Below are 12,302 nucleotides of genomic sequence, written 5' to 3'. Positions count from 1 at the left end.
TTCTTTAAGCCAGCATTTTCTTATCTATAAATGGGCCTTAATCTGCCTCAGAATTATTTTAGCAACTTAGTGAATTGAATGATAAAAGCACTTATCACAGTGCTTGGCACATAACAATTGCTCAATAATTACTTTTTTGCTGCTGCAAATACTGTTGTCAGATTCAAATGATACTATCTGGCAAATCATTTCACTAGACCTTGGTTATCTGTTAAATAAAAATACTGCTACCTGGGATGCTTGCTTTTTTAAAAAATTGTTTTGGAAATCAAATGTAATAGTTGGTAAACTCTCCTGTCTGAGTTGAAGTAGAAAATTTTATACTATTAGAACCAAGTGGGGTGGAATGGGGGGTAAAAACATATAGAGTGGAGATCTGCTTTTAGGAAAAGAGTTTAACTAAAGGCTCTAAAACAGATTTGCCTTTCCTGAGTTCTGCCAGACATAGACACATGGGGATATACAGCTTCCTTCTAGGCCAGCCAGACAAATACAGACTCCTTTGTTAATTGTCATTTAGAGATACATCATCCCTCGGAAACTAAAAATTATCAATCAAGATATTAGTTTCATTGGTGTTATTGATATATAGTACCCATGAAATCCTAGAAGAGAAATATGTGGCAGGGTATAGACTCTTTTAACGGAGTATCCATAGCCTTTAAGAATTTGGCCTCAAATTTTTTACCTTGTTCAACTTTGTGCCCTCACCATGCCTTCCCCTTACTGCCTCATCATCTCAACTCCCACATCTTTTCCTGTGAGAGATTAAGCACGTAAGTTTGGTGTATATTTTTAGTTCTTCTGTGCTCTTACATAGATGTGTAACTTCCACATAAATTTATACTTTTTTATTTTAAAAAGATACAAAATTACACATTATGAAGAAGACACATTTTTGGAATTTATATCCCAATACCAGCACATATGATAACAACAGTCTATAAATACAAAATCTCCGTCAAACTTCTGTAAATGCTTATAAAGTATATTACATATAACTTTGGAACATATTACATATGATTTTTCATATACAGTATATGTAAACATGGTGATTTATATAGTTGTGTAATTTTAGAGATATGGTTAGTGCATTATTTAGGTATTGCTTATGTATTACAAGAAATTCATTAACATTCAAATTTACAGATTCATGCTTGTTGTCATCTTTTGTTCCTGTGGTTTTTATCAGTTATTGTTTATATAATGTTTTTCTGATGCTTTCAATTAATTTAGACTTTTCTGTGACCAATTTAGAAACCATTACCTCCACTCTGTCTGGTCTCTTGAGTAATTGGCAAAGAAGGGGGTGTTGAAATCCTCAATTATAGATGAAGATTTACGAGTTTTCTTTTTAGTTTTATTATGGTCATCTTGAGACTTATGAAATAATCATTTAAAACTTGAAACGGTGACAAGATAAGACTTGTTAAACTATGGACCAGTGGCCAAATGTAGGTTGAGGCCTGGTTTGCTATAAAATTTTATTGAAACTCATCTACTTCTGTTTGTTGTGTGTTGTCTTCTTCTGCTCTCATACTGAAATAACAGAATCCATATTCCTGCCACACAGACTTAATTTGGTCTGCAAAGCCTATGGCCCTCTACAGAAAGTTTTTTACCTCAAAATTTCATGTATTAAAGGCCTGGGCCCCACATTATGGCCCATTTGAGAGGCTTTGAAACCTTTTATGAGGTAGAATTTAGTGGAAGGAATTTAGGTCTTCAGAGGCACACCCTTAATGGGAATATTGAGACTCTGGGATGTTTTTCCCATTTTGCTTCTTGCAAGCATGTTGAGAGAAGTCTTGCTCCTCATGTATTCCCTGCCATGATGTACTGCCTCACAATAGGTCCAAAGGTAACAGGGCCAAGCAACCATAGCCCAAAGCCTCTGTAATGTGAACCAAAAGAATCCTTACTTCCTTAAAGTTGTTTATCTGATATTTTGTCACAGTAACAGAAAGCTTCTTGACAGAACCCTGACTTAGAAGATACTGGAAGTCTAAATTAATCAACACCCATATGCAATCATGATATGGATGCTTATCTTTGTAATTGAGCATGTTATAAGGCAAAGGATATACATGGAATTTAAAATCAGCATCCCTTTTTTAAAAATTTTCCACTTATTAGATGTGTCATTGTTCTTGTTTATATGTACGGAATAGAGTCACTTTTCAACTTAGAAATTCAAAATTGTTTTCATAATTTATAACATATTTTTTTTGCTCATGAAATTACCTCAACCTAGACCTTTGCAAGGGGGAAATCAGTGCCATTTTCTGGTTTGATGCCATTTTGGATTAATAGTAAAATGGATTTAAGAGAGTTAACTTGGTTATAAGAATGAGATTTGTTTAATATATTCCTTAGGATCTGGTTGTGAGACTATGAAAAACCCCATATAAAGTGCTCTATATACAGTAATTATTAGATGGTTGGAAATAAGAGTTACCAGGGGTGGTGAGTATCTCAGTATAAAAACACATTGCTGGCATCAGTTTAATTATTGATACAATTTTAGGTTTTCTTCCTCAACTGGATTTGAAGCATTTGAGACTGAGTACTATTTATACTATTACATGAATGAGTACAAAATTCTCAATTTTTGTAAATGTAGCTGTCCATCCAAACATTATACAATTAAAGTAATTACATAAAGCCCAGACTCTTGAATATCTTATTTTCAAGCAACATCAAAGATTACTCTGAGTACATTTTCTCTTAAAAAGTCTGGCAGTGTCAATTGATTCAGAAATAGATTGAGAATTTACTTTTGGACTCTCAAGTCAGTTCACCTGAACAAAATGTTTTTACTAGATGTGTTTTTTTTTTTAATGTAAATAATCCAGCCTGGTTATTTAATTAAAGAATAAAAGCATGGTGAACTGTGAGTAAACTGTGTAGTAGCAAACATCATTAGGTACAGGAGCTGCAGGATGGGTATGTGACTCAGCTCAAATCCATCACGGCTAGAGTAAAATCATTGAACTAGCTCAAGTATTGGTAGTCTGAATTTCAAATATAGTGTATGATGTTAATAAACTAAGGGAACTCCTTTAGACTTCAAGAGTACCCTAAAATTATGAGAAATGTTTTTTTTTCATTAATGTACTTATTTCATGAACTGTCCTTGACCTTCAACCTTCATTATTTTAGAATGATACTTGAGAAATACATTTACTGGTTTTCAGATCACACATTTGGTCACATCAAATGTTTCCCAAACTTGATAAGCTTTTATGCAGACACTTTGGTTTAGGTTTTACATTTCCTGTACTCTCTTCCATAAAGATTCTGATTGAGTAGTTAGAGATGGAGCCTCAGCTTTTGCACTTTTAAATATTATTTACTTTTACACAGTAACATTGGATTTTTCCTTCTAAATTGTGTGTATATATCTAAATAAAAACTGAATTTTCAGAAACTTAGCATGATGGCCTTTTTTTCAATGCTTTTGTTGTTGTTGTTTGTTTGATTTTAGTACCAGAAATTGAACCCAGGGGTGCTTACACACTGAGCCACCTCCCTGGCTCTTTTATATTATTATTATTATTTTTTTAATTTTGAGATAGAATCTTGCAAAGTTGCTTAAAGCCTCACTAAATTGCTGAGGCTGGCTTTTAACTTGTGATGCCCTTACCTCAGCCTCTGGGGATCTACTAGAATTTACAGGCATGTGACTTCATGCCTGGCTCATGATGACATTTTAAGTATATGTGAGTAATTCTGCATCCCTGAAGTGATGCATATTTTCCATTATTAATTGTTATATTGTTTAAGTAAAAGCACTTCGTTGGTTTGAATGGGCCATAGTGGTGAATGTCATGATCCAGAGTTTTCCTGGTATGCTAGCAAATAACAGCACATTTATTTAATTGTATTTACCAGTGTAAGTTTATACTTTGCATTTTCAAATTATAGATCCTTCATTCCCTAGCCTGCTTATTTTATCATCTCAAGTCTCCTGTTTGATCAAATTCCTAGCTTTTCACTATCATATGTAAACTAAGCCCATTCATTTTTATTTTAGACAAAATGTCCCCTTTCCTGATGTACCACCCCCGTCTCCTTGTTTGAACTCTACTCCATTAATAACGGGCAAGTTAGCCTAAGTTCACCTCAGCTGTTTTCACTGATAATGATTGTCTGAAACATTCTATAGTTTGTGACACTCATATGAGGAATTAATATACTACACTACCTAGTTACTTAGTTGTCTTGAGTGTTCTGACAGTCTAACCTCTGAACTTGTGTGAGTGAGGGGCCATAGCCTACAATTTTTTCTGTTCTTGGGATCAAACCCAGAGTCCTTATTCGTGCCAAGCAATGTGTATCATCAGTTAAAGCTAACAAGAGTTAAAAATAAGAATTGTATATTTTAAATTTAAAAATATGTTGGGGAGAACTGATGCCTTTCACAAAAGTTTTCCATACCATTTCTTCACCAGTGAACTTTTTGTACTTTTCCTGTGCTATTAATCTTTCACTTTTCCAAGAATATAGACATCATTAGAGATTGTTGTGTCATGGATTCTCAAGGGTGATCCTTCTGATTAATCTGTATGAGAATAAAATAAAGTGCTTACTAAAGTGCACAGTTTAATACTGTTTTCCCTTATTTAAAAAATTTTTCCATCTATATAATTTTGTTCCTTTTGTTCTTTTGCCACACTGCTGGTCCATTCTTTTATCAACTTTATAACCTTTCCTGTTCTCTAAAGCTATAATTACTTGTAGGTAGAGCAGTTTAGGGTGCTGGTTAGGAATATAGCCTGTAGATATATGCTGATTTAAAATGTCGGCTGTTTTTCACTTCCATGATAACAAAGCTAGTTATCTAAAAGTACTTCTGTGTTTCAGTGTCCCTTTTTAGAAAATGTGGATAATAATTCATCTCATAGTGCTGTTATATATATCTATGTAAAATATATAAATATTTGTAAATTCTTCAGTATTTGTATTAGAACTTAATAAATGTTAGCTGTCGTTGTGATTTCTCTCACTTTAACTTCCATAAAGTTTTACAACAGAGGGATTTGTAATCATTTACCTCTGTCAGATTCCAAATTCCTTGAAGAGAGGGCCATAAGTCAAAGAAAGAGAAAAGATGTCAAAGACCTCTGGAGTTTTGGAGAGAGAAAGCCTTAAAAAAGAACCTAAAACCAAAGGGAAAGATGCCAAAGATGGAAAAAAAAAAGGTCTCCTGTGCTGCCCAACCAGGGGTGGGTTTTTTAGTTGACAATATGATCAAGTGGCCAAGTCCTGCATGTGGGACTGGGAAAAAAGACAGTAATGCAGAAGTAACTAAAGAGCTCAATAAATGCCTGGAAGAGAATGCAGTGTGTTTGGACATATCCAAGAAGTCTATGCACATATTGCCATCATCAATAAAACACTTGACTCAATTAACCAAGCATTATTTATACAGTAACAAACTGCAGTCCCTCCCAGCACTGGTGGACTGTCTAGTAAATCTCATGATACTGGCTCTAAGTGAAAATTCAATTACCAGTTTGACTGACTCTCTTGATAACATAAAGAAGCTGCAGTTACTTGATTTACAGCATATTAAACTGAGAGAAATTCCTTCAGTGGTGTATAGGTTAGATTCTCTCACCACTCTCTACCTTCGCTTTAATTGCATAACTACTGTGGAAAAGGACATAAAAAACCTTTCAAAACTCAGAATGCTTAGCATTCGAGAGAACAAAATCAAACAACTACCTGCTGAAATTGGTAAGAACATTTGGGTTATTACTATTGATTTTACTGTTTGTTATGTTAAATAATTCTGTTGAGTGCTTTTCCACATCAGAAAATTTCTAATATTTGTTTCTAAGTTCCATTTTCCCTGTGATCTACTTAATACTACATGACTTGAGATTATTTTGTAGGATTAAAATGTAAGATAGGATATAGATATAATTAGACCTTTATTACAAACACAATCAGTTCTGATTTTGATTGGAAAAATGAATTTGAAAGACATTTGCTTAATTAATAAGTTGTCATCTGTTTTCAAAGTATATTTATACTAGATATATTAAGGCTTTATGTGCCCATTCTCTAACTTTCCTTTTTTTTATCTGAAGGCTTTAAATTCACATCACTTTCTACTTAGTGTATTTCTAAAGATCTTCATATTATACCTTTGTGAACCTGAAGTGCCATAGGAAAATAGAAAAATATTTTTTTAAATTTTGGCAGTACCTACATTTTTATTTAAAACTCTAATATTACTATACTAGAGTGAATCTCATCATCATGTATGTCCACAAGACATTAATTGGAAAAAAAGTACTTAAATAGCAGAAAGATCAATAAAGGAAAGAAAAGAGGATCTGAGGGGTGGATAAAAGCAAGTATTTTATATTGAATTGGAGCAAATCATACTTCATGCATTTATAATTGCATCAGAACGAATCCTAATGTATCACTAATATGATGCAATTACAAAATAGGAAAAAATCAAACATAGTAGCTGTGCAGGGTGCCACATGCCTTTAATCCCATCTACTTGGGTGGCTGTGGCAAGGAAGGTGGCTTGAGCCCAACATTTCCAGATATGCCTGAGCAACATATTGTATCAAAAATGGAATCAAAACAGCAAACAAAAAAAATCCAGAACAGAAAAGTAGAAGAGAGATCTGTATTAAACCAACACTTAGCATTTCTATAGCACTCATTCTTGTCTTTTATAGTAAGCTGAATATTAAGGAAATAAATGAAATGTTTTAAGAGAATGGTAGTAGGAAAAAAGTAATGAATCTAGATGTGTAAAGTTAGTAAAAAAGAAATTAATTATCTTTATTTTTAATTATGGGAAAACTTCTGAACTATTTTGAATATAGAAATTTATTGGCATTAATGTTGTGAAATTAAAGTTACAGTTTTGTGGGGTTTTGTAAGAGTTTTTAAAAATCAAAATACAAGGTATATTTTTATTTTTTAAAGGGCAGCTTTTATTCTGTAAAAGGTTTATTCAAAATACACAAAGATGAATTAAATACTGAATTCTTTTTTTATTGGTTGTTCAAAACATTACAAAGCTTTTGACATATCATGTTTCATACATTAGATTCAAGTTGGTTATGAACTCCCATTTTTACCCCAAATACAGATTGCAGCATCACATCTGTTACATATCCACATTTTTACATAATGCCCTATTAGTAACTGTTGTATTCTTGCATTCATTATAGATCTTGTTAGTGATAAAGGAAATTTTCTTATTTTAGGCTCTGGAGCTTTTCAGGGAGATAATGTTCTGTGTTTTAAAATGCAGTTAAACTTTTAGATAACCTGTTTTATTAGATTTAAGTCTAGACACTTAATTATTAATTTTAACTTCAAATTACTCAAGACTATCCGTTATAGACTTTCTCAAGTAATACACAGCATGTATGAAGTAAGTATAGTTTGCTCAAGAGGTATTAAAATTCTCCCAGGAATTTCTGTGTGGAAGTGATTTATTACACATAGTCCCATAGAAATGAGATTGTAGAATGACTGCTGTTAGTATCATATTGTCAAAATTTGACCTGCATTTATGGCTTATTGTTGGATAGAAATATAGACTTGGAAAAGCAAATACTAAATTTTTTGTTGTTCTGAGGAATTGAACTCAGGGACACATGACGAGTGAGATACACCCACACCACATTTTGAATTTTATTTTGACACGGGGTCTCACTGAATTGCATAATGCCACACCCTTGCTGATGCTGGCTTTGAACTCTTTGTATTCTGGTCTCAGCCTCCTGAGATACTGGAATTACAGGCATGTGCCACCATGCTCAGCCAACAGCTGAATTTTTGTAAAGAAATGTGAGATATTATTGCTTTTCTTTGTTATTGTTGTTTTCTTTTTGTGCTATACTTAGTCCTAAAAAATTTGACTTAAATTCACAAGTCATTCTGTAAGGGTTTCTTTCTATAGCATTGCCATCAAATTACCTAGACATTAATATAATATTGTTGAATGAGGAATTATTTAACAGGATTTTAAATTTAACTTCACTTTGTTCTTGAGAGTATACAAGCAGCCTTTTTACTGAAAATTGAATATACTTTAAAAAAATTTTTTAAATATTTCATTTTTAAGTGTAGATGGACACAACAAAATACCTTTATTTTTATTTGGTGCTGAGGATAGAACCTGGACCCAGCCCGTGCTAGGCAACAGCTCTACAGCTGAGCCACAATCCCAGCTCCTGAACATAACTTTTTAAGTTGGTATATTTTATGCCATTAAATGATTCATATTTGCACCTACCTAACTTTTGTCTTTTATTCCTAAATTTCTAATTCTAAAAACAAATCATGGAATTGAAACATCTTTAAGTATTATGCCTTTGAAAAGATGATGACAGATCTTAAGTTTTATTCTGAAATGAAGAGTAGAAGTATCCAAAATTTTCTTAATTATCTTTATTCTTTCAATTAATATAATGCTTTGCACTAAGCACCAAACAGACACAGTGAAGATGAGGAAGTACTCATGCTCTAAGGATTGTTATGTCTAGTGTGAATTAATCTGTTCATTTATTATTATGTAATGTTTTCTGTATGCCAGATGATTTTCCTTGCTTTGAAGTTTGCTTTGTCTGAAATTATAGCCATACCAACTTTCTCTTCATTGTCTATTGTTTTAAAGTTCTATTAAATTAAGAAGTTATTTTTATTTAATAAAAAATTATGTATTTATGTAATATCAGATTATATGCCTGTATTAAGCATGTATACTTTGAGGTGTAAGGCATGTCTCTATCTGAACTCAAGTTGTATTTGATATAATTGTGCTATATTTGTCAGCTTTTTAAATCTGGACTATGTCATCCAGAATTTGTGGTTAAATTTGCTACTTGAATATATGACATGGAGCCCTGGATGTAGCTAGTGGTAAAATATGTTCTTAGTAGGTGTGAGACCCAGAGTTCAATCAACAGGACAAAAGAAGAAAACCCCACATGATACAGATTAGTAAAGTAATCTTTTACAAGCAATATTTTTATGTTATTAGATGTAATTTTGAAATAATAGATTCAAATTTTGAGTTCAATTTTAATATTTTCAGAAAGAATGTAAATATGTTGGAGAAAACCAGGTTTTGTACTTACAATACAAGTATGTTCATTGATTTTCCATTTTCAAAAAAATGTTGCCGATGTAATAATTTAAATTTCTAGTTATGTTTCAAAATCATAAAAAATGACTCCCTTTCATCCTAGTATTACCTGAGATGTTATTTAATAATGCTTATTAAATCACTATGTTGGTCAATTTACAGGTGAATTATGTAACCTCATTATGCTGGATGTAGCTCATAATCAACTTGAAAACCTTCCAAAGGAAATTGAAAACTGCACATACATAATCAACCTTGACTTGCAGGACAATGAACTGCTAGACCTCCCAGATACTAAAGGTATGAGAGAAGAAAGAAGATATTGATGGTTATTTATAGCAACCTAGATATTTAAAGGGTTATTTTTTATCCATTTTGGTAACACAAATTAAAGAAATTATCAAAGTACTATATAAGTAATAAGAATTTTAAGACAGTGTTTGAAAACTTTTTCTATTTCAGGAAAATAAAATTAAATTTTAGGAAATTAATTCAGTTGGTTTAAAAGAATGTTAAGTTTCATGTATATACTCTATTATTTATAGATAATTATAAAATGATGGAGTTTTGGTATTTTTATTTCAGCATATTACATGGAGGAGGTCCCTTCTTTGCTAAAGTAGGCAATGTTAAAAAATAAAGCCTTTGCTGTTTAGTTTTCTGAACATGGCCAGTATAGTTTTAAAGTTGCTTATTTGTAGTGTTGAGGGAGTAGTAAGAAAAAACATGTTTTGAAGACTTCATACACCACACTGCAAAAAGTTTAAGCTTACCAAGACAATGTTCTATAATTATGTAGATTTTTTTCCTAAAGCCCCAACATTTCTACAAACACAAAAGGTAATTTTAAAAACATAATGCTTTTTATTTATTAGTGTAATATAAGAATACAAGAGTGCTTATTTGGAAAAACATTCATATACTCTCATTAAAAATATTTCAGAGATGCTATTGTATTTTTTGAGATGTAGGTTTGTCTTATCTTTCTCTAGAAAGATTTTTGATTAACTGTGGCAGGTACCTAATGGGAGCACTATAATCAATCTGTGTTCATAGCTGTATATTTTTTGTGGTCCATTAGGTAATACAAAATTTGTTACAGATTATTTGGAGGAATGTTTTATCTCTAATTCACCTATATTATTGGTTATAGTCATGATTGGTCCCACTCTGCTCAGGCCCTAGATTTGACTCTTGCCATAATGACAGCCTTGGAGCTGCAGGTTAGGAAAGTGCTCTCAAAATCTTCAGCCTTTTGATTATTTATGGTCTATTATTTAGTTCTTGTTAGTTCTATATTTTTATTTTGGAAGATGGTTTTTAGAGTTTTTTAAGGGTATGGTTTGAATTAACTCCCAAAGAAACTGCTAAAGAATTTTAAAATCCAGTTATTTGGCACAACTCTATACAGAAAAGCTTGCTGAGACTTAATTATAGATACTGTCCATTGAACATATGCTTTCCTGAATTCTTGTCATGGGTCTTTATGTCATATTCTTATTTGAAGTGATAATGGGTTAAAAGTATTTTCTAAATGTTGTTCTGAAAGGCAAGATCATCTGTAACTCATAATGAATTGGTCTTATAGCCATAGTGAATATTTTATAAAAATTTTCTTTTTTTTTCTCTTTTTTTTATTGGTTGTTCAAAACATTACAAAGCTATTGACATATCATGTTTCATACATTAGATTCAAGTTGGTTATGAACTCCCATTTTTACCCCAAATACCGATTGCAGAATCACATCTGTTACATATCCACATTTTTACATAATGCCCTATTAGTATCTGTTGTATTCTGCTCCCTTTCCTATCCTCTACTATCCCCCCCTCCCCTAAAAATTTTCTATATGAGATTTATATTCATGGTTCAATATAGTAGGAAACAAGAACAACTATATCCTAATTTTCTTTCTTTAAAATCTATTGAAGGGGCTGGAGTTTTGGCTTAGTAGTAGAATGCTCATCTAGCATGTGCGAGGCACTGGGTTTGATCCTCAGCACCACATACAACTAAATAAATAAAATAATGGTATTGTGTCCAGCTACAACTTTAAAAAATTAAAAAAATAAAATTACTGAAATGGCAATGATGAACAAAGAGAAATGATCCTGGAAGAAAAAAGCATAGAAAATATGTATTGTATATAAAACATGATCAGACTAATTAAAAAACGAAACATGAATAAAAGACAAATCTTAGAAATATGCTTCACAAATCAAACTAAATAGAAAATGCTATGTACTTTAGTGATCAAAAACACCAAAAATATTGATCTATAGGATAAAGTAGAATTTCCGTCAATATCTAGAACAGAAAGAAGGGAATGTGTGTAAATCCTGTGAAAAATTATATCATGAGAATAAAGCTAGAAGTACTAGAAAGAGAATATTCTAGTAATCCAATGAAGAAAATTATAAAATATAATTTTAAAATATGCTGATTACTTAAAACTGATTAAAACCTAGATAATAAGAATAAGACTAATATTGGTTTCCAAAAATATAATCAAAAAGGGTACTTTTAGTTTTAAAAATTATATTCATTGACTTATTTGGAATAAATTATATATTAACGTATAAAATTTTACAACCCATCTTTGTTTTATTTTGGTCTAAGGATACTGCTGGCCAACATATAGTAAGTCCCACTTTTGTTTTTGGAACAATTTATATGAAATTGGCATTATTTTATTCTTTACTATTCATAAAGTTTTCCATTGAAGATGTCTGGGGCAGGGGTTTTCTTTTATATGAATGGTTTTTAGAGCATTTCCAATGTGTTTAAAGGTTATAGGGGTGTTCAGGTTATTATTTTCTTCTTGAGCAAACTTGGTCATGTGTTTTTTTTTTTTTAGGAATAAGTTAATTGCATTTGAGTTGTTATTAAAGACATAAAATTATGACATTTTCTTATCTTTAATATCTACAGAATCTAATATTGGTAAATTGTCTTGTCTCTCCCTCCCCAATATTCTTTATCAAAACCGTAAGTTTTATTGCTCCTCTCAAGGTTTTATTGATATTTTCCTATTTCTCTGATGTTTAGTTCATTGATTTTTTTCCATTTTGAACTTTATTATTCCCTCTCATCTGCTTACTCTGAACTTTATTTGCTGTTTTTCTAGTTTCTCATGGTAGGAGTTTGAGGTCATTGATTTAGATCTTC

The 12,302-nt window shown here is 31.6% G+C and overlaps 1 pseudogene; it reads left to right on the top strand.

Annotated features, from left to right (window-relative positions):
* LOC144373711 (uncharacterized) overlaps positions 1 to 12,302 on the top strand; it is a 54,048-nt pseudogene that overhangs the window by 27,040 nt on the left and 14,706 nt on the right.

The sequence above is a fragment of the Ictidomys tridecemlineatus genome, unplaced genomic scaffold, assembly GCF_052094955.1.
Source record: "Ictidomys tridecemlineatus isolate mIctTri1 unplaced genomic scaffold, mIctTri1.hap1 Scaffold_46, whole genome shotgun sequence".
Lineage (NCBI taxonomy): Eukaryota > Metazoa > Chordata > Mammalia > Rodentia > Sciuridae > Ictidomys > Ictidomys tridecemlineatus.
The sequence above is the reverse complement of the archived record's forward strand: the minus strand, read 5'-3'. Positions and strand labels throughout refer to the sequence as shown.